This window comes from Callorhinus ursinus, unplaced genomic scaffold (genome assembly GCF_003265705.2).
Source record: "Callorhinus ursinus isolate GAN/ISIS: 27379988/994484 unplaced genomic scaffold, GSC_fseal_2.0 scaffold11, whole genome shotgun sequence".
Taxonomy (NCBI): Eukaryota; Metazoa; Chordata; class Mammalia; order Carnivora; family Otariidae; genus Callorhinus; species Callorhinus ursinus.
In genome coordinates this window covers 49,381,671-49,403,986 of record NW_027397073.1, presented here as the reverse complement: position 1 = coordinate 49,403,986, position 22,316 = coordinate 49,381,671, and the positions used below count along the sequence as shown (strand labels likewise).

General features: G+C 36.6%; 1 pseudogene; it reads right to left on the bottom strand.

Annotated features, from left to right (window-relative positions):
* Positions 1 to 215: 215 nt before the first annotated feature.
* On the bottom strand, positions 216 to 21,996 carry LOC112835203 (proteolipid protein 2 pseudogene; annotated as a pseudogene).
* Between the last annotated feature and the right edge of the window lie 320 nt (positions 21,997 to 22,316).

Sequence of the window (22,316 nt, the reverse complement as noted above, 5' to 3'; positions counted from 1 at the left end):
TGTGGGGCAGAGAGCAGAGGAGGAAAGCTGGAAGAAAGTGAGGCTAAGAGAATGCCTTAATACTGTGTAAGAAACTATACAGGCCCTAGTTTACTCTTGAGCTGCATGTGCACAGGACAGACCCAAAACTGCCTAGAAAAGCTTTGAGAATTGAACTAAGAATTAAACCTCCAACCAGGTCTCAGAGAGAAATAAAGGGAGTCCACCAACATGGATCATCTGCACAGTCAGTCAGGGCTGCTGTATGTCTTTATTACCTCAAGGGGTAGGTGATGTAGGCGTCATAGCCAAAGAGGCAAACAGCAATGAGGCCCAGTGCCCCTGCAATGATTATGGAGCGATTTCCTCTCTCGACAAGGACAACAATGGAGGTGATTAGGTAGAGGGTGACTGCAATGAGGGATCGGAAGAAATCAGTCCAAGGCCAGTTGATGGATTGTATCTTGGTGGGTAGGTCACACATGTAGACGACAAAGAAGATCTCAGCAAGGATCATCTCAACCACCGACAGAGAGGAGTATCCTGGTGTTGAGAGGCTGAACCAGATTAGAATCACCAGACACAATACAATCTCAGCAAATAGGAGAGTTCCCTTTCTGGTGCATAAGAAGTTGGTGAAGGCAGCCCAGCAGCCACGGGCTGAGAGGCGCTCAGACTCCACCATGGTGAGGCCTGGAGTTCCTGGAGACACGAAGGATCTGCACACTTGATGGAGGGTTCCAGGATGCTGCACACCCAGTCGTTTTGCTTGTTGTCTATAAAGTGGTTATAAAAACTTGCAGTCTGAAGCTAACTGGGTTGACCACCTGCTAAAACAGTAATGATGATGATTATGATGATGATGATGATGATGATAATAATATCCCTTAGAGAATTTTAACAGGATTCATATCTACACAATTTAATATTCAAAAAGCCCAGAATACAATCCAAAATTACCTGATAAGCAAAGAACCAAGAAATGTGGTTCTTTGGGAATTCTTAAGGGAAAAGACAATGAACAGGTGCAAACCCTAAGATGACAGAGATGCTGAAATTATAAGACAAAGACTTTAAAACAATAGATGCTATAATAAGCTCCATGAGGTAAAGGTAAACACTCACTAAATAAAATGTATAAAAAGATCAAAGTACTCAGCAAAAAATTTAAATTATAAAAAAAGAACAAAATGGTTTTAAAACATCCAATCTCTGAAATTTAAATTTTACTAGCTGAACTCAATAGCAGAATGAAGATGATAGAGAAAAGGGTCGGTGAACTTGTAGATTAATAGGAATCATTCATTCTGAAGAACAAAGAGGAAAAAATTGGAAAAAGATGAATAGAACTTCAGGGAGTTGTGGGACTATATCAAAAGTCTATCATTTGTAACAGTGGAGTCCTATAAAGAAACTGATGCAGAGATATCTTATGGTTTTTGGTGCTATTGTAAATGGAATCATTTCTTTAATTTCTCTTTCTATAGATGCATTGTTAGTGTCTAAGAAAGCAACTGATTTCTGTGCATTGATTTTGTATCCTGCCACATTAGTGAATTGCTGTATGAGTTCTAGTAATTTGGGGATGGAGTCTTTTGGGTTTTCTACATAAAGTATCCTGTTATCTGCGAAAAGAGAGTTTGACTTCTTTGCCAATTTGAATACATTTTATTTCTTTTTGTTTTCTGATTGCTGTTGCTAGGGCTTCTAGTACTATGTTGAACAATAGTGGTGTGAGTGGGCATCCTTGACATGTTCCTGATCTTGAGGGAAAGGCTCTCAGCTTTTCCCCATTGAAGATTATATTCGCTGTGGGTTTTTCATAGATGAATTTTATGAACTTGAGGAATGTTCCCTCTATCCCTATACTCTGAAGAGTTTTAATCAGGAAAGATGCTGTATTTTGTCAAATGCTTTTTCTGCATCAATTGAGAGGACCATATGGTTCTTCTCTCTCCTATTAATGTGTTTTATCACACTGGTTGATTTACGAATGTTGAAACACCCAGGGATAAATCCCACTTGGTCATGGAGGATGATCCTTTTAAAGTATTTTTGGATCCTACTACCTAGGATTTTGTTGAGGATTTTGGAATCCATATTCATCAGGGATACTGGTCTGAAATCCTCCTTTTTGATGGAGTCTTTGCCTGGTTTGAGGATCAAGGTAATGCTGGCCTCATAGAATGAGACTGGAAGCTTTCCTTCCATTTCTATTTTTTGAAACAGCTTTGAAATAGGTATTATTTCTTCTTTGAATGTTTGGTAGAATTCCCCAGAGAATTCATCAGGCCCTGGACTCTTGTTTTTTGGGAGGTTTTTGATCACTCCTTCAATCTCATTACTGGTTATTGGCCTATTCAGGTTGTCAATTTCTTTCTGTTTCAGTCTTGGGAGTTTATAGGTTTCCAGGAAGACATCCATTTCATCCAGGTTGCTCAGCTTATTGGCATATAGTTGTTGATAATAATTTCTAATAATTGTTTCTATTTCCTTGGTGTTAGTCGTGATCTCTCCCCTTTCATTCATAATTTTATTACTTTGGGTCTTTCTCTTTTCTTTTGGATAAGTCTGATCAGTGGTTTATCGATCTTATTAATTCTTTCAAAGAACCAGCTTCTAGTTTTGTTGATCTGATCTACTGTGTTTCTGGTTTCTAATCCATTGATCTCTGCTCAAATCTTAATTTTTTTCTTCTAATGTGTAGCTTAGGCATTATTTGTTGTTTTTTCTCTAGTTCTTTAAGGTGTAGAGTTAGATGGTGAATTGGGGACTTTTCTATTTTTTTGAGTGAGGCTTGGATGGCTATGTATTTCCCCCTTAGGACCATCTTTGCAGTATCCCATAGGTTTTGGACCGATGTGTTTTTGTTCTTATTGGTTTCCATGAATTGTTTAAGTTCTTCTTTGATTTCCTGCTTGACCCAAACATTCTTGAGCAGAGTGATTTTTAGCTTCCAAGTGTTTGAATTTCTTCCAAATTTTTTCTTGTGATTGAGTTCCTAAAAGATGGAAAAACATTCCATGCTCATGGATCAGAAGAATAAACATTGTTAAAATGTCTATGCTACCCAGAGCAATATATACCTTCAATGCCATCCCGAACAAAATACCAATGACATTTTTCAAAGTGCTGGAACAAACAATCCTAAAATTTGTATGGAATCAGAAAAGACCCAAATCGCCAAGGAAATGTTGAAAAAGAAAAACAAAGCTGGGGTTATCACATTGCCTGATTTCAAGCTATATTACAAAACAGTGATCACCAAGACAGCATGGTACTGGCACAAAAACAGACATATAGACCAATGGAACAGAATACAGAGCCCAGATATGGACCCTTGACTCTATGGTCAAATAATCTTTGACAAAGTGGGAAAAAATATGCAATGGAAAAAAGACAGTCTCTTCAATAAATGGTGCTGGGAAAATTGAACAGCCACATGCAGAAGAATGAAATTCAACCATTCTCTAAGACCATACACAAAGATAAACTCAAAATGGATGAAAGACCTCAATGTGAGACAGGAATCCATCAAAATCCTAGAGGAGAACATAGGCAGTAACCTCTTTGACGTCGGCCACAGCAACTTCTTTCAAGATACATCTCCAAAGGCTAAGCAAAAATGAACTTTTGGGACCTCATCAAGATAAAAAGCTTCTGCACAGCAAAGGAAACAGTCAACAAAACAAAGAGGCAACCCACAGAATGGGAGAAGATATTTGCAAATGACACTACAGATAAAGGGCTGATGTCCAAGATCTATAAAGAACTTCTCAAACTCAACACCCAGAAAACAAATAATCAAGTCAAAAAATAAGCAGAAGACATGAACAGACACTTCTCCAAAGAAGACATACAAATGGTTAACAGACACAGGAAAAAATGTTCATCATCATTAGCCATCAGGAAAATTCAAATCAAAACCACACTGAGATACCACCTTACACCAGTTAGAATGGCAAAAATTGACAAGGCAAGAAACAACAAATGTTGGAGAGGTTGTGGAGAGAGGGGAACCCTCTTACACTGTTGGTGGGAATGTAAGTTGGTACAGCCACTTTGGGAAACAGTGTGGAGGTTCCTCAGAAAATTAAAAATAGAGCTACACTATGACCAAGCAATTGCACTACTGGGTATTTATCCCAAAGACACAGCTGTAGTGAAAAGAAGGGCCATATGGGCACCCCAGTGTTCATAGCAGCAATGTCTGCAATAGCCAAACTGTGGAAAGAGCTCAGATGCCCTTCAACAGATGAATGGATAAAGAAGATGTGGTCCATATTTTCAATGGAATATTACTTAGCCATCAGAAAGGATGAATACCCAACTTTTACATCAACATGGATGGGACTGGAGGAGATTATGCTATGTGAAATAAGTCAAGCAGAGAAAGTCAATTATCATATGGTTTCACTTATCTGTGGAACATAAGGAATAGCATAGAGGACATTAGGAGAAGGAAGGGAAAAATGAAGGGGGGGAATCGGAGGGGGAGAGGAACCATGAGAGACTATGAACTCTGAGAAACAAACTGAGGGTTTTAGAGGGGAGGGGGATGGGGGGATGGTTAGCCCAGTGATGGTCACGTACTGCATGGAGCACTGGGGGTTATATGAAAACAATGCATCATGGATCACTACATCAAAAACTAATGATGTATTGTATGGTGACTAACATAACATAATAAAATAAAATTTAAAAAAAAGAAAGAAAGAAACTGATGCAGAAAAAAAATTGAGGAAACAATGGCTGAAAACTTCCTAAATTTGGTGAGAGACATTAACTTGCATATTCAAGAAGTTAACATAAAACAGAATAAACTCAAAGAAAATCATACCCAGACACATTATAATCAAACTACTGAAAACCAAACGTAAAGAAAAAAATCTTAAAGGTAGCTAAGGAAATGACAAATATAGGAGAACAATGATGTTAATAATGATGGTGGACTTCTCATCAGAAACCATGGAGGCCAGAAGACAGTAGAACAACATTTTAAAAATGATAGGAAAGAACTGTTAACCTAGCATTCTATATCCAGCAAAACTATCCTTCAGGAATGAAGGAGACATAAAGATCTTCTCAGATGAAGACAAACTAAAAGAACACATGGCAATAAAAGAAATGATAAAGTTCTTCAGACTGAAGGAAAATAACACCAGATTAAACCTAGAACTTTAGGAACAAAAGAAGAATAAAAACAGCAATATCTGGATAAATATAGAATACTTTTTTAAAAGTAAATTAAAGTATGTGTAATTTTTTTTTTTTGCATTTTTTAAGTAGGCTCCACACCCAATGTGCGGCTTGAACTCATGATCCGGAGATCAAGAGTTGCACATTCTACTAACTGACCCAGCCAGACTCCCCCCAAATATGTATAATTATTAAAAGAAAAATTTTCACATTGTCTGATGGGGTTTTATTTTTATTTTTTTATTTATTTGAGAGAGAGAGAGAGAGCACAAGCAGTGGGAAGGGAGAGGGAGAAGCAGTCTTCCCACTGAGCAGGGAGCCTGACATGGGGCTCAATCCCAGGACCATGAGCTGAAGGCAGATGCTCAACCAATTGAGCCGCCCAGGTGCCCCTGTCTGATGGGGTTTTAAATGCATGTTAATTTAGGGGCACTTGGGTGACTCAGTCAGTTAGGCATCCAACTCTTGATTTTGGCTCAGGTCATGATCTCAGTGTTGTGGGATGGAGCCCTGAGCTGGACTCCATGCTCTTTGGGGAGTCTGCTGGAGTTTCTCTCTCTCCCTCTCCCTCTGCCCCTCCCCTGCTCGTGTGCTCCCTCCCCCCCCATCTCTCTCTCTCTCTAAAATATATAAATAGATCTTTAAAAATTAAATTAAAAAATAAATGCATGTTCATTTAAAACACACGACAACTATAACATAAAGGGAAGAGTAAGGGATTTATGTGGTTGTAAATGTCTACATATTACTTAAAAATTAAAACATTACTCTAAGTAGACTCTGAAATGTTAAATATTTCTATTGTACTAACAAGAGCAGTGGTTCTCAACTTGCAGTAGTTTTGCCCACCAAGGGACAACTGGCATCATGAGACAGCCATAACTGGGAGAAATGTGACTGGCATCTGGTGAATAGAGGTCAGAAATGTTGCTAAACATCCTACCTGCACAGAATAGCTGTTCAGAATAATTATCTAGTTCAAAATATCAATAGTATTGTTATTGAGAAAATCTTACCTAGAAAAACCAGAAAAAGAGACAGACAGAAACAGAGAGAATAACAAAATGTAATGTATAAAATAGAATATAATCCTAGAACCATTTAACTATCCAAAAGAAGGCAGGAAAGAGGGAAAAGGCAAACAAAAAAATATGTAGCAAAATAGTAGACCTAAAACCAACCATACCAATTATATTATAATTATACTAAATAATTATATTAAATGTATATGGTAAACACACCAATTAAAAGATCAAAGTAGTCACATTGGATTAAAAAAACTACATGGTCTTCTCAAGAAACCTAGTTTAAATATAAAAACAGGTTAAAAATAAAAGGATGGAAAAGATGTATTACACAAACAATGATTTAAAGGAAGCCAGAGTAGCTATTTTTTTAAAGATTTTATTTATTTATTTGAGAGAGAGAGATTCTCTCTCTCACACATGAGTTGGGGGAGGGATAGAGGGAGGTGGAGAAGCAGACTTCCCGCTGAGTAGGGAGCCCAATGCAGGGCTTGATCCCAGGACCCTGAGATCGTGACCAGAGCCGAAGGCAGATGCTTAACCAACTGAGCCACCCAGGTGCCCCTGGAGTGGCTATTTTAATATCAGACAAAGTAATCTTCAGAACAAGGAATATTGTTAGGATAAAAAAGGACATTAAGATTTATAAGATGATCACTTACCAAGAAGACATAACAATTCTAAGTGGGTACACACCTAATAATGAGACTTTACATAAAATACCTGAAAGCAAAAACAAATTTTGACAAATTCAAATAAATTAAAATAATACAAAGTATGTTAATTGAACATAATAAAATATTATAAATCAACAACAGAAAGATAATTCTCTTTTAGTTTTGCATATGGGTGTCAAATTGTTTGATCGAAGTTGCTGAAAAACTGATTTTTCACCACTGAGTTCTTTGACAAACCTGTCAAAAACCAATTGGTCAATTTGTATGAAACTAAACTCTGTGTGTTTTTTTTTAAGATTTTATTTATTTATTTGACAGCGAGAGAGGGAACACAAGCAGGGGGAGTGGGAGACAGAGAAGCAGGCTTCCCGCGGAGCAGGGAGCCCGATGCGGGGCTTGATCCCAGGACCCTGGCATCATGACCTGAGCCAAAGACAGACACTTAACAACTGGGCCACCCAGGCGCCCCACTAAACTGTTTTATTCAGTGGATTTCTATGTTTATCCTTTACTAGTACTACACTGTCTTGATAACCATAGGTTTACAGTAAGTTTAAATCAAGTAGTGTGTTTTCCCATTTCAAAGTTGTTTTGGCTATTTTAGGTCCTCTGTTTATGAATTTTTAGAATCAACTTGCTAATTTCTGCAAAATACTCTGCTGAGATTTCAATGGAGATTACATTAAAACTATAGATAAATTTGGGGAAAGCTGATATTCTAAAAAGCCTTCCAATCCATTAATATAGTATACTCTCCATTTATTTGGGTCTTCTTTTATTTCTTACATCAATGATTTTTAATTTTTAGCATATATGTTGCTAGCATACACCTAAATATTTCATATTTTTATGCTATCATATTTTCCTTTTTTTAAAAAAGGTTTTATTTGAGAGTGAGCAAGCATGAGCAGGGGGGAGGGGCAGAGGAAGAGGGACAAGCAGACTGCACTGAGGGGGAGCCCAACATAGGGCTGATCCCAGAACTCTGAGATCATGACATGAGCCAAAGTAAGACACTTAACCAACTGAGCCACCCAGGGGCCCCACTATCATATAGTTTTCAAATTTCAATTTCTAATAGTTTTTGCTACTTTATCAAAGTAGAATTGATTTTTGTATATTGACTTGAATCTTATGACTTTCCTAAATTCACTTATTAGCTTCAGTAGCTGTCTTATACATTCTTTGGGATTCTCTATTTGTTGTCAGTTAACAGAGTTTTTTTTCTTTTCAATCTGTGTTTATATTTCTTTTTCTTGTCTTATTGCACTGGTTTGGCCCTCAAGTACAGTGTTAGATAAAAGCAATGAGGGTAGACATACTTTCTTGTGCCTGATTTTAAAGAAAATCATTCAGTCTTTCACCATTATGTTAGTTAAAGGTGTTCCTACTAAAATGGGGGAAATTTCTTTTTATTCTTAGTTTGATAAGCTTTTTAAAAATTCAAGTATAGATGTTTTCTCTGCATCTCTTGAGATGATTATGTGGTTTTTCTTTTGTACTCTGTTGGTATGGTAAATTACACAGATTTGTAAGTGTTAAACCAACATTCCATTCTTTGGATAAACCCCAAACTTATCATGAGGAGCTATCCTTTCTATATATTGCTGGATTCAATTTACTAAAATTTTAAAGGTTTTTTTTGTGTCTATGTTTCATTTATGTTTCTTTCTTTTTCTTTTTCTTTTTTGCTTGTTTTATTATCATGGTAATGCTAGACTCATACAATAAGTTGGGAAGGGTTCCTTCCCCTACCATTTTCTGGTAGAGTTTGTGTAGAATTGATATATTTTTAAATATTTGGTATAACTCACTAGAGTTTTGTTTGTTGGAAGTTTTAAGCCATTATTTAGGTCATCCATTTCTTCTTGAAGGAGCTTTATTAATTTGTGTTTTTCAAAGAACTGTTTTATTTCATCTAAGTTATTTTGTTTCTGGGAATCAAATTTTTTCATCATATTCACCTGTTGTCCTCGTAATGTTTGTAGTGTTTGTAGTGATAAACCCTATTTCATCCTTAATATCAGGGTAGTTGGTATCTTCTCTTTTTTCTTGGTCAGTTTGGCTAGATGTTTCTAAATTCTATTGATCTTTTCAAGGTCATTTGGATTTTTTTGTTTTCTCTATTTTTCTGTTTCCAAATGTATTGATTTCTATTCTTATCTTTATTATTTCCTTCCTTCTACTAGGTTTGCATTTAATTTGCTTCCCTTTTTCTAGATTCTTTTTTTTTTTTTTTTTTGAGAGGTGGTGGAGGGATAGAGGGAGAGGGAGAGAGAGAGAGAAAATCCCAAGCAACACTGAAATCATGACCGGAGCCAAAATCAAGAGTCAGATGCTTAAATGACTGAGCCACCCAGGCACCACCCCTCCCTTTTTTCTAGATTCTTAAGTTGAAATCTTAGGCTATTGATTTTATACCTTTGTTCCTTTCTAATCATAAGCTTTGCTTCTATAAATTTCCCTTTAAGTACTGGCCACATTCCACAAATTTTTTTATGCTACATTTTCATTCAGTTCAAAATATTTTCTAACTCTTCTTGAAATCTCCTCTTTGGCACCTGGTTTATTTAGAAATGTATGGTGATTAACATATCATAATAAAATAAAAAAATTTAAAAAAGAAATGTATTGTTTAATTTCAAAATATTTGAGAATTTTCCTGGTATCTTTCTATTGTTTTCTTGTTTAATTTTGTTCTGTTAGGTAACATATTTTTTAATATGTTTAATAATTTTTTTCTCCAATTACCTATTGTGGTAAAAGATACGTAATATGAAATCTACCATTTTAATCATTTTTAAGTGTACAATTCAATGGCTTTCCACACATTCACAATGCTGTGTAACTATTACCACTATCTATTTTTGGAATTTTTTATTATTTCAAATAGAAACTCTGCACTTATTAAACAAAAACCTCCTCCTCCTTCCCAGCCCCTTGCAGCTGTAGCCTACTTTCTGTCTCTATGAATTTGCCTATTCTAGTATGGTTTTAATTCTTTAAATTTGTTAAGATTTGCTTTATGGCCCAGACTATGGTCTATCTTAATAAACGTTCCATGTGCATTTGAAAAAAATTTGTATTCTGCTGATGGTAGAATATTTTATAAATGTAAATATCATCAAATTGATTCAAAGTATTGTTCTTTCATACTCTATTGGTTTTTTATTAAGTTGTTCTATTTATTTCCGAGAAAGAAGTACTGATACCTCCCTGTATAAATGTAGTTTTCCCTTTAGTTCTATTAGTTTTTGCTTCACATATTTTGAAGCCCTATTTTTAGGTTCATACACATTTAGGATTGTTCACATCTTTTTGATGAGTTACCCATTTATAGTTATGTAATGTCTCTATCCATGCTAATACTTCTTTTTCCAAATCTTTTTCAATATAAGCTCTCCAGATTCACAAACTGGAAGTACTCCATTTCATACTCCCCAGTCACATATCTTAATCTAATTTTGTCAGATAACTACGTAGCTTACATGTTTCTAAAAACAGAACTATTTGGCTTTCAGAACAAGTTGAGAACTGTGTAGTGACTGAAACATATGCCCTCCAAATACAAGGCAATCTCACATTAGCAAAAGAGAAAAATTTTAGAAAGCATTCTATGGTGGTCAGTTGAAATAATAGCTTGAAAGAATTAAAATTCTGTATGGAACACTTTTTTTTTCCTTACATTTTGGGATCTCTAGCCTGTTTCCTTGTCCTCTTTTCCCCAAAACTGTGTTCTAGTAAACATCAGAGGGACTGAACATCAGAGTGACCCCTAATGCCAGAGTCCACACACTCCCACTCCTTAAATGCCAACCTAAATTCCTGAGGGAGTCAGGATTGACTTGATATCTATTTCTGGATCTCAAAATAGTGGAGAATTTTGTTAGGTTGTTTTTAGTCCTAACAAGGCAGCATTGGCCATCAGAGCTTGCTGTGTCAATGGGAGAGGAAATAGTATCCCCTTGGCACCTATACATGACTGTTATTTCCCCAGCATGGAACTTTAAAAAAAAAAAATCACTACAGACCAGAAAACAACTCTTACTGCCTAGTATCCTTTCTGAGTCTAAAACTTTTCACTTGGAATATGAGAATTATGATAATGCCTGCATCAGATGTTGCTGTGAGAAACAAATGATTGATAAATAATTTAATGAAGTATCAAACTCTCACATTAGTTATTAATACTGCCTTTTATACTACCAAAAAGACTTATCACCTTAATAATTTAGTTTTAGCTGGGAAAGATGATGCCTTTATTTAGCTTATATTTCTTTCAGCAAATTTTTTTCTTTCAGTTTTATTGAAATATACATGATATACAGCATTGTATATTTGAGCATATAGCATAATGATTTGACTTATATATATTGCAAGTAAATTATTATTTTTTAAAGATTTATTTATATATTTGAGAGAGAGAGAGCATGAGTGGGAGGGGCAGAGGGAGAGGGAGAGAGAATCTGAAGCAGACTTAGCACTGAGCGTGGAGCCCAACATGGGCCTCGATCTCACGACCCTGAGATCATGACCTGAGCCAAAACCAAGAGTCCCACACTTAACCAACTGCACCACCCAGGCATCCCACAAGCAAATTATGTTTAAAAGTCCTTTCTCCTTTATATCAATTCCTCTGCTTTCTATTTTCAACAAGATGATTCAATCTGTCCATATTATTTTCAATGAATCCATGTTCACTTAAAGGTATTTTAGGAAAACAAAATATTTCCATGAATATACATGGTACATCTTAGCTTTTAAAGACTAAATTTGAAAAGCTAAAAATCTTTCCTCAGCTATTTCTAAAATATATCACCCCTAAATACCAGTCTTCAAGTTCTCAGAATTCATATTCAGTCATCGCTACAGCTCAAGATTATGTATATATATAACTTCTGTTTCAGATAAGGTCAGCTGGAATATATTCTTACTGTGTCATCCAGCTTTTTAGTCTCTGAAAAGCATAGTATTTTTTTTTCTATTGAAGCATAATTGACATACAATATCCCATTAGTTTCAAGTGTACAACATAGTGATTCAATATTTTTATATGTTACAAAATGATCCCCATGATAAATCTAGTTATTATCTGTCACCGTACAAAGTTATTGAAATATTATTGACTATATTCCCTATGCTGTATATTATATCCCCATGACTTCCTTATTTTATGACTTCCCTAATTTATTACCTCTTAATCGTCTTCACCTATTTTACTCTGCAACGCATAGTCGTTGTTGTTTTTTAAGATTTATTTATTTGTTTGGGAGAGAGTGAGAGAAAGGAGAGTGCAAGCAGGGGGCTGGACAGAGAGAGAGGGAGAGAGAGTCTTCAGCAGACTCCCTACTGAGCACAGAGCCCAAGCCCCGATGTGGAGCTCAATCCCAGAACCCTGAGATCATGAGCTGAACCTAAATCAAGAGTCTGCTGCTTAACCACCTAAGCCACTCAGGCGCCCCCTTGCAAAACATAGATTTAAAGTCTCTACACATGCAATATATGTGGCTTTTGAAATATGTGAGGTTGATGAAAAAAATTAAAGTACAAAAAATTATACTCTAAAATTATTTAGCACAAATTATAATGAATTGTTTACCTTATTCAGAATTAGTGGGTTCAGCATCATCTTTTTGAACACCATGTATTGACATGAACTCTGTTCATAGAAGCTATAAGAAACACTATTGAAAGCATAATCTAAAAAATTTTTTTTAACTTATGATGAGCACTGGGTGTTATATGTAGGTGATGAATCACTAAATTCTACTCCTGAAACCAATGAGCCTTCAGTTCAGGTCATGATCCCAGGGTCCTGGGATTGAGCCCCACATATCGGGCTCCCTGCTCAGCCTGGGAAGGGGAAGCCTGCTTCTCCCTCTCCACACTCCCCCTGCATGTGTTCCCTCTCTCACTGTGTCTCTTTCTGTCAAATAAATAAATAAAATCTTAAAAAAAAAAAAAAGTTTTCCAAATCAACTTGCCTGTTTGGAACTAATTTTGATTGGGATTTTCTTTGCAAATTTGAAGTGTAAAATTTTTTCAATTACTTGATTATCTCAACTGCTTGTACTCTGAATAAACTGGAGTTTTATGCATTTTTCACTGAACAGGCAATTGGGAAATGGAGAATGCATTCATAATGACCAAGAATTGGCATTTGTGAAAGATAAAAAAAGAATTATTTATAAGTAGATTGTTCATTTCATTATTCAGTTTCTCACTATTACTATGTAATGATCAGATTTCTAAATAGAAGCATTCCAAAAGATTAAAAATTTTAATTATAAGTACTTTTTAACCCGTTCCATAAGGAGACAAATACAGGTTTTTCACTAAGATATACTATTTATTTTAAAAGTTTATAAGTTGCATGGAATAAAATGTCAGAAAGGTGTTAGATGAATGTATTAACAGTTAATATTTATAATTTTAATGAATATTTGTTATATTTATCAATGTTTATTAAGCCCTTACTGTGTGCCTTGTATATTTCTAGATTTTTATCTGATTATCTCATTTTAATTATCACAGCCCTCTGACATATCTCCATTTTATAGATAAAGACATTAAGCCTCAGAATATGAATTAACTTATACATGTCAGGAAGCCAGTATAAGACAGAAACATAATTTAAACAGGGTATCTGACTTCATAGTCTGTGAATTTGCATGTGTTTAAATGTATTTGTGTATGTGTGTCTATCTTAATATACAAGTAAAGACTCTGTACTATTTTCAGTTGTATTAAAAGAGGAAGCTAAAAAATTCTTCCTTTTTCTAGTATCTAGTAAGAAGGACCAAATATTTATATAATTTTTAAAGGTTTCCAAAAACATGGTGTGTAAAGTTACATCCCATATCTCGTGAGTATATTTATGTTTTTATGTTCTTTTGCCTCAAAGGAATATTCTTATATGATATTTTAATAGAAGTATGGTATCCTTGGGGCGCCTGGGTGATTCAGTTGGTTAAGCATCTGCCTTTGGCTTAGGTCATGATCCCAGGTTCCTGGGATGGAGCTCTGTGTTGGGCTCCCTCCTCAACGGGGAGTCTGCTTCTCCCTCTCCCTCTGCTCCTCCCCCCTGCTTGTTCTCTCTCTCTCTCTCTCTCTCTCACTCCCAAATAAATAAATAAATAAATAAATAAATAAATAAATAAAATCTTTTTAAAAAGTATGGTATCCTTTAACATTATAAAAGTATGAAAAAGTTTGAAAAACCAAACCATTCGAGGGCTGAGAAATCAAGTTTAGATTTGCTGTAAAACATACTAAATAACTCACAAAAAGCAGTTTTAAATATCTCCATTTTTTAAAAAGATTTTATTTTGGCGCCTGGGTGGCTCAGTCGTTAAGCATTTGCTTTCGGCTCAGGTCATGATCCCAGGGTCCTGGGATCGAGCCCTGCATCGGGCTCCCTGCTCCGCGGGAAGCCTGCTTCTCCCTCTCCTACTCCCCTGCTTGTGTTCCTGCTCTCACTATCTCTCTCTCTGTGTCAAATAAATAATCTAAAAAAAAAAAGATTTTATTTATTTATTTGAGAGAGAGAGAGCATGTCCTCAATGAGGTCGGGAGGGGCAGAGGGAGAGGGAGAAGCAAACTCCCTGCTGAGCAGGGAGCGTGAGGCAGGGCTCTATCCCAGAACCCCAAGATCATGACCTGAGCTGAAGGCAGACACTTACCCTATTGAGCCACATAGGCACCTCTAAATATCTCCATTTTCGAAAAGAATTTTAACAGACTTTATTTTTTAGAATAGTTTTAGGTTCAGCAAAGTTGAACGGAAAGTACAGAAGGTTCCCATATATCTCTGCTTCTGAAATGTGAAAGCTCTTCTACTTAACATCTCATACCTAAGTGGCACATTTGTTATAATTGATAAACCAACAATGACGCATCATTATCATCAAAGTCCATAGTTTACATTAGGGTTCAGTCTTGGTGTTTTACATTCTATGGGTATGGACAAATGTATGACATGTATTCACCATAATAGTGTCGTACTGAGTAGTTTCACTGCCCTCCAAATCCTCTGTGCTGTGCCTCTTTATGCCTTTCTCCCCCATAACCACTGACATCACTGACATTTTTACTGTCTTTATAGTTTTGCCTTTTCCAGAATGTCATATGGCTGGAATGGTGTAGTATGTAGCCTTTTCGGATTGGCTTCTTTCACTTAGTAATATGCATTTAATTTTCCTCCATATCTTTCCATGGTTTAAAAGCTTTTTTTTTTTAGGGCGCCTGGGTGGCTCAGTTGGTTAAGCGACTGCCTTCGGCTCAGGTCATGATCCTTGCGTCCCGGGATCGAGTCCCGCATCGGGCTCCCTGCTCAGCAGGGAGTCTGCTTCTCCCTCTGACCCTCTTCCTTTTCATGCTTTCTATCTCTCATTCTCTCTCTCTCTCAAATAAATAAATAAAATCTTTTAAAAAATAAATAAATAAAAGCTTTTTTTTAAAGATTTTATTTATTTATATATTTGAGAGAGAGAGAGAGAGGGCGTGTGCGTGCCTGTGTGGGTATGAGGGGAGGGGCTTTAGAAAGGGAGGGAGAGGGAGAGGGAAAGAATCCCAAGCACGGAGCCCCACGTGGGCCTTGATCTCATGACCCTGAGCCCAAACCCAGAACGGGACGCTTAACGGACTGAGCCACCCACGGCCCCCGTATAGCTCTTTTTAAGTGCTGAATAATATTCCATTGCCTGATGTACTACAGTACATCTATTCAGATAAACTGTACTACAGTTTATCTATTCACCCACTAAAAGACATACTGGCTGCTTCCAAGTTTTGACAATTATAAATAAAGCTGCTATAAACATCTATGTGCAGATTTTTGTGTGAACATAAGTTTTCAACTCCTTTGGGTAAATACCAAGGAGTGCAATTACTGGATTATATGTTAAGAGTATGTTTAATTTTATAAGAAACTGCCAAACAGTCTTCCAAAGTTCCACCAGCAGTGAAAGGGAGCCCCTGTTGATATGTATTCTCCATCAGCATTTGATGCTGTCAGTGTTTCACATTTCGGCCATTCTAACAGGTGTGTGATGGTATCTCATCGTTTCTTCCATTTTCAGTTCCCTATTGACATAAGCTGTTGGGCATCTTTCATATACTTATTTGCCATTTGTATCTTCTTTGGTAAGGTGTCTGTTTAGGTCTTTTGCTCACTTTTAAATTGGATTGTTCTCTTTCTTACTGTTGAGTTTTAAGGCTTCTTTGTATACTTTGGATAAGAGTCCTTTATCAGATATTCTGCAAAGTATTTGCAAATATTTTCTCCCAGTTCTGTGACACATCTGCTCATTCTGTTGTCATTGTCTTTCTCAGAGTAGAAGTTTTTCATTTCAATGAAGCCCAACTTATCAATTATTCATTTCACGGATCATGCCTTTGGTGATGTATGCAAAAACTCATCACCATACTAAGATCATGGATTTTCTCTTATGTCCTCTTCTAGGAATTTTATAGTTATCGTTTTACATTTTATATTTACAGGAGATCCTTTTTGAGTTCATTTTTGTGAAGGGTGTAAGGTCTGTGTCCAGATTCTTTTTTGTTTGTGTGTGGCTGTCCAGTTGTTGCAGTACCATTTGTTGAAAAGACAGTCATTGCTCCCTTTTATTGCCTTTGTTCCTTGTCAAAGATCTGTTGACTATATTTATGTAAGTCTGTTTCTGGGCTTTCTATTCCATTCCATTGACCCATTTGTCTATTTTTCTACCAATACCAAACTATCTTGATTATATTAGCTCCATAGTAAGTTTTGATTGGTGTTTTAGATCATTTACATTCAATGTAATTGTTACTTTAGGACTTAAATGTGCCATTTTATTTTTTGTTTTGTGTTTAATGTCTTTTTTGCTTCTCTGTGTTCCTTTTTCTGTTTTCTAATGGGTTACCTGATCAATTTTTATAATTCTGTTTTTATGTTTTATATGGTATGTTTGCATATGTCTCTGTATAGATTTTTAGTCATCATTCTAGGTATTACATTTTATATACGTACAACTTATCACAGTTTACTGCTGTTGACAATTTACCAGTTCAAATAAAGAAACCATGCTTATCTTTATATCCCTTTACCCTCCCATTTTTAATGTAGTTATCCTAAATATTTCCTTTATGTACATTTAGAGCCACACCAGGCACTGAGACATCATCCAGGGTGGTCCTGACCAAATCAGAGGAGACTTTAAAAGGAGATACAGTAGAGACCACATTCCCGCTAGTCTGTTGCCTGTGAGGGCCCTTGGGGACTGAAAGTGGTCCTGTACCAACACCTAGCAAGAAAGTGGGGATCTCTGTCTTACAACTGCAAGGAAGTGAATTCTGCCAATAACTGGAATTATCTTGAAAGAGAACTCCAAGCCTCGAATGAGAAGCATAGCCCCAGGCAACATCCTCACCTTATTTCTGCCTAGTGAGGCCTTGAGCAGAGGAACCAGCTAACCTGTACCAGGACTCCTGACCCATGGAAACTGGGAGATAAATTTAGTGTTGCTTTCAACTGCTAAATTTGTGTCAGTTTGTTACACAGCGATAGAAAACTAATACGCAGTTCTTGCTTTTGATTTGGGGTAGGTGAGACTAGAGCAGCTTTGAGTCCATGGCTAATTTTGTCCCACTACTGAGGCAAAACCTTTCTGGCCAACATTCTGTGAATTATGAGGATTCCCACTCTGGATACAGGAACAGGAACCATCAATGGATTAACTCCAGGAATTATTTCTTTTAAACCTTTTCATTGTTCTTTCTCTAGCCTCAGGTAGTTTCTTATATGTACATGTTAATCAGTACTCAGCTGAAGACTCCAGTCTTCCATTTAGTGAATCTAAAACAAATACAGAAGAATAAGGGGAAATCTCTTTAGTCTCTGGGGTTCTTTGTCTTTGAAGCTCCAGTGCTTTTCCTTGTAGGCAATAAGCACCCTGGTTTCCTGAGAGTCCTGACTCAGGGAGGTAAGTGGGTCCTGCCGAGTTTCCTTCTGCCTGAAGGAAGTTTCCGTGGCCTGGAAACTGCCTCTGGGTAAGTTGGGACAATCACAGGGCTCATTTTACTTGTTTTCCACCTTGCATCTTTGTTCTTTGTTACCTGTGTATAATATCTTGAAACCATCATTTCATATATTTTATCTGGTTTTACGGTTGGTTCAGATGAGAGGATAAATCTGGTTCCTGTTATTCCATCTTAGCTGGAAAGCAGAATTCCAGTGCTACACTGTGGACTTCTACATCTTAATGTCTTTGCTCACAGTGTTCTATCTTCTAGATTATCCAGTTGGTGAACTCTTTCTCATTATCTCAAGGACAGGTCAAATGTCACCTTCTCTGTAGAACCTAATCCCAATATCCAGGAAAGAATAAGCATTCCCTCCTTTGTGCTCTTAGGGGCCTTTTTGTATCGTGTTTCTACTATGAGATGCATCAGATTATATCCCAATTGCTTGATTAGGTGTCAGATTTTGCCTTTTGGGATGTGAAAGGAAATGGTTTTCAGTGAATTGACATTGCCTGAATCCCAACAAATCAGACCCATGCTAGGGTTGAGGTTACAATGATGAAAGATAATTCCATTACGGAACTCATAGCTCAGAGAGGGACAAGTTTTTAAGCCAATAAGCAATCCCAATGCCAGAAGAGAGCAGCATGTACAAGATGCTGTGTGCTGTGTGAAGGAAGAAACATCACAAAACAGAGGAGTCCACCCAAGCATCACAGGAGCATTATTCTTCAATCTAAAACCTGAGGACTAGGTAGGAATCTAAAGGTAAAAGGCTAATTAAAAGAAATTCTACGCTGAGTTATTCATGGGTTAAAATACAGGGAGATGTGGAGAACATGGTGTGTTTCGGTAAGTGCAAATAGTTTCAGCATTTGTAAATGTTTAGAAAAACTAAGCCAAAGCCACCTTATTCCTCAATATTTATTGAGTGCCTATGTTATGCCATGCTCTGCTAGATTATTGGACTGTAATGATGAGCACAAAGAGGTCCAGTCCCTGGTCCTATGTAGCTGATGGCCAACATCAAGTGCTGTATTGTCTAATACGGAATATATATGTAGAATAAAATAGCATCTGATTAGCTTATCAAGGCAGACCAAGTAATTCTTAAGATGCAAACACATGAAGCTGAAATTCCAGGTTGAATTCTTTTTCAGCACATTATGAGCCCACTTCTCATCACTCGTGGCCGAGGCATCTGCCCTGTGCTCAAGGAAGGCAAACTAATGTTAATATTAGCTTCATCAGACATAGAAATGAAGGGCAGAAGGAAGAAAAGAGGAAGGAAGGCAAGTCTTCTGGCCCCAGAGACAATTAAAAACATTTTTTTCTATCTCCTGTTTTCATATGTATTATCCATGCTACTCTTTTTATTAGTCCATTATGTTTAGCTCAGTTGAATACTGGCCTAGAGTGATACTGAACAGACTATGTTTCACATTGCTGACTTTCTCTTCTATCTACAGAGACTTGTATTCATAGAAAATGGGTTTCTCATGGGAAGTTATTTGCAATTTTAGTAAACAACATGGCTTAGTGAATCTAAAACAAATACAGAAGAATAAGGGACTGGGGTGGGGGTATTTAGGGATGGGGGAATCTGTTGAGCCCTGTTACTAATGAATTACTCTTTTCTAAGCATTGCACATGTGTTTCAAATAGATCTCAAGAGGTGTTTGTGTATCATTTTTTAAAAGATTTTATTTATTCATTTGAGACAGAGAGATACAGAGAGAAAGCTTGAGCAGGGGGAGAGGCAGAGGGAAAAGCAGACTCCCTGCTGAGCCAGGAACTGGACGCAGGGCTCGATCCCAGGATTGGGAGATCAGGACCTGAGCCAAAGGCAGATGCTTAACCATCTGAGCCACCCAAGTGCCCCTTGTATATCATTTTTAAAAGGAGGAGAGAGAGAAGAGTTTGCTACTCTTTCTGGGCTCTTATCTCATTGAGATGCTTTTTCTTTTTGGTCTAATGTATTCTTCCTCAAAAGGGCAGAATCCAGGCCTGATGCAGTGTGAAAGAAGGGGTTAGTCTGTTCTATAAACTGTTAGAGAGATTTAAAAAATAGGCAATCTAATTGACTCATACATGGCTCACAGCCATATAAATGCTTACAAAATTGCTTCTTGCGCAGCAGTAGTGACCACAGAAAAGCAGAAGTAAAATGGAAGCAAGTGAGATGAGAACTCTTAGGAAATTTTTAACAGGACTTTAAAACTTTTGTTAAACCTTTTGTTTAACCTTGTGGAAAAACATCCTTTAGAAAATTAAATGCACTTCAAGGAGCATACTCCAAGTCGAAATTCACATACTTTGCCCACAAAATAGTACCTCTTGGTGTTAAAACTTGCTTCTACAAATACATTGCCTTTCAGAGCAAACTGCTGCAGAGAAACAATTTTCCTTTTTTTCAAGAAGAACTGTGACTCCATGGTTACTAGGAGATTTGTAATCTGCTTGAAACGTGTTACTAAAATAGAAGTTGACATAACTACTGAATTTGTTGTTTATTCTTAATTAAAGGCATTGCTAAAATAAAACATATTTGGGTGTTTCTTTAAGCCATCAGCAACATACACATATACAACTTTCTCTATATTCACTTTTTTAATTGAAGCATAATTGACATACAATATTGTATTAGTTTCAGGTGTACAACATACCTGTAATCACTTTTAACAAAAATGTTCTTGTTGTCTTCTTCAAGACTTTCTGTCTTTATATTGATTGGCATTATCTGTGATTATTTCCTCCTTTCTCCATGTGCTCTGCTGAAAGTTGTCTCATACCATCATTCAGCACCATTTGTTTTTTCCTTATCAATCATACTACAAAAAATTCTTTCATCTGTGCTTTCCTTTTACTGATTAATTAAATGTAATCAAATGAAATATAATACAATTCATTTGTAGTTTTAATCTCTAAATTGGTTGGTTGGTCACCAGTTTGGAAGTAGGGAATTATTTCCCTCTGTGTAAGACTTCATTCTAAAAGCCTATGTTGTCATAATGATAACAATATAGTTACTCAACATGTTCTTTGTTACAAACAATTATCTCCACAGTTACCAAAGACATTTTTCGGGCATCCACTTGAATTTTTAAACTAATTTTCTGACTTGTTTCATTACTCTACTGTGCTAATTTTTACCAATTCCTAGAACTTTGTATCATCACTTTAAGTCAAAATGAAAAACTGAACCTCCTTTAGAAACTAAACTAAGACCTGAGATTCATTATTAAAATGATTTTTTTTTTTGCTTCTGGTGATTTAGTTATGAAAAACTTAAAAATATTTTGTGTATGTGTGTGTATGACTTACTAGCCTAGACATCAACTAATAAAAGGTTCGAGCCATTCTAAAGGAATAGAAGTTTCATGTAAGTATTTGATTTCGTGGGGTGCCTGGGTGGCTCAGTCAGTAGAGCATCTGATTCTTGATTTCCCTTCAGGTCATGATCCCAGGGATATGAGATCTGCACTCAGCACAGATACAAATCCTATTGAGTTTCTGCTTTGGCCTCAGAAAATTCACCCTATATGTTATACCATGGCTAGTTCCAATCATTTGAAATTTCCTATGGGTCTCAGGAGATATTTTGAACATTTTCCAATCAAAAATCTCAAGTATTCTCATAGAATTTAGGGATTACAATTGAAATATGTGGGAAAATGGAAGCTATAACTTTCAAATCACCACCAGGATATGTTCTGTCCCCTTTCTCCTACCCCTTGTGGCTACTCATGGAGGCAGAGGCCAAATAAAGTTTTGGGAAAATACTGCACTTCTTAACCCAAAGTAGTCAGCGAGAGCAGAGCCACAGGTCATAGCATTAACTACTTTCACCAAAGTTTTGATCCTTCCTTTAGGAGAGCCAACAGTTAAAGAAACTTACTTCCAGCCCATCTAGAAGAAAAGGAAATGCGAATAAGTTTAACTCCCACATTGCTGTTCTTTTACCTTCCAAATCACTGGTTGCTTAGCAGAATGATCTGTTTTCTCCTTCACTACCAGGTTCACGTATATGGGCCTTGCTTTTCTCTGAAACAGAAAGGCTATCACTTAAGTGCTGTAGGTCAGCCCTTTACCTGTGTTGACAGAACTCCACAGGGCAGGCCAGGCAAATGAATGGGCTTGTTGCTAGGACACCAGGCTGTTTCCAGGGCAGCAGCCCATTGCTGTTTGCTATTCTCTTGACTAACTAGCACTGCACCTGTTCCTTAAGAAATAGCTTATTTTCCTTCATTATAAAGCAAACACTGAGTGGGAAATAACATAGCTGTGTCTGCAACTTCTCTGTAGCTTTCCAGGAGAAATACAATACACCAAATATAATTTGATTTGTGGAAGGAGAATTCACATACTCCTACAATATCTAAGTCTTCATTATGTAATAAAATATTTATGTGGTTGTTTGAGTCATTTTTAT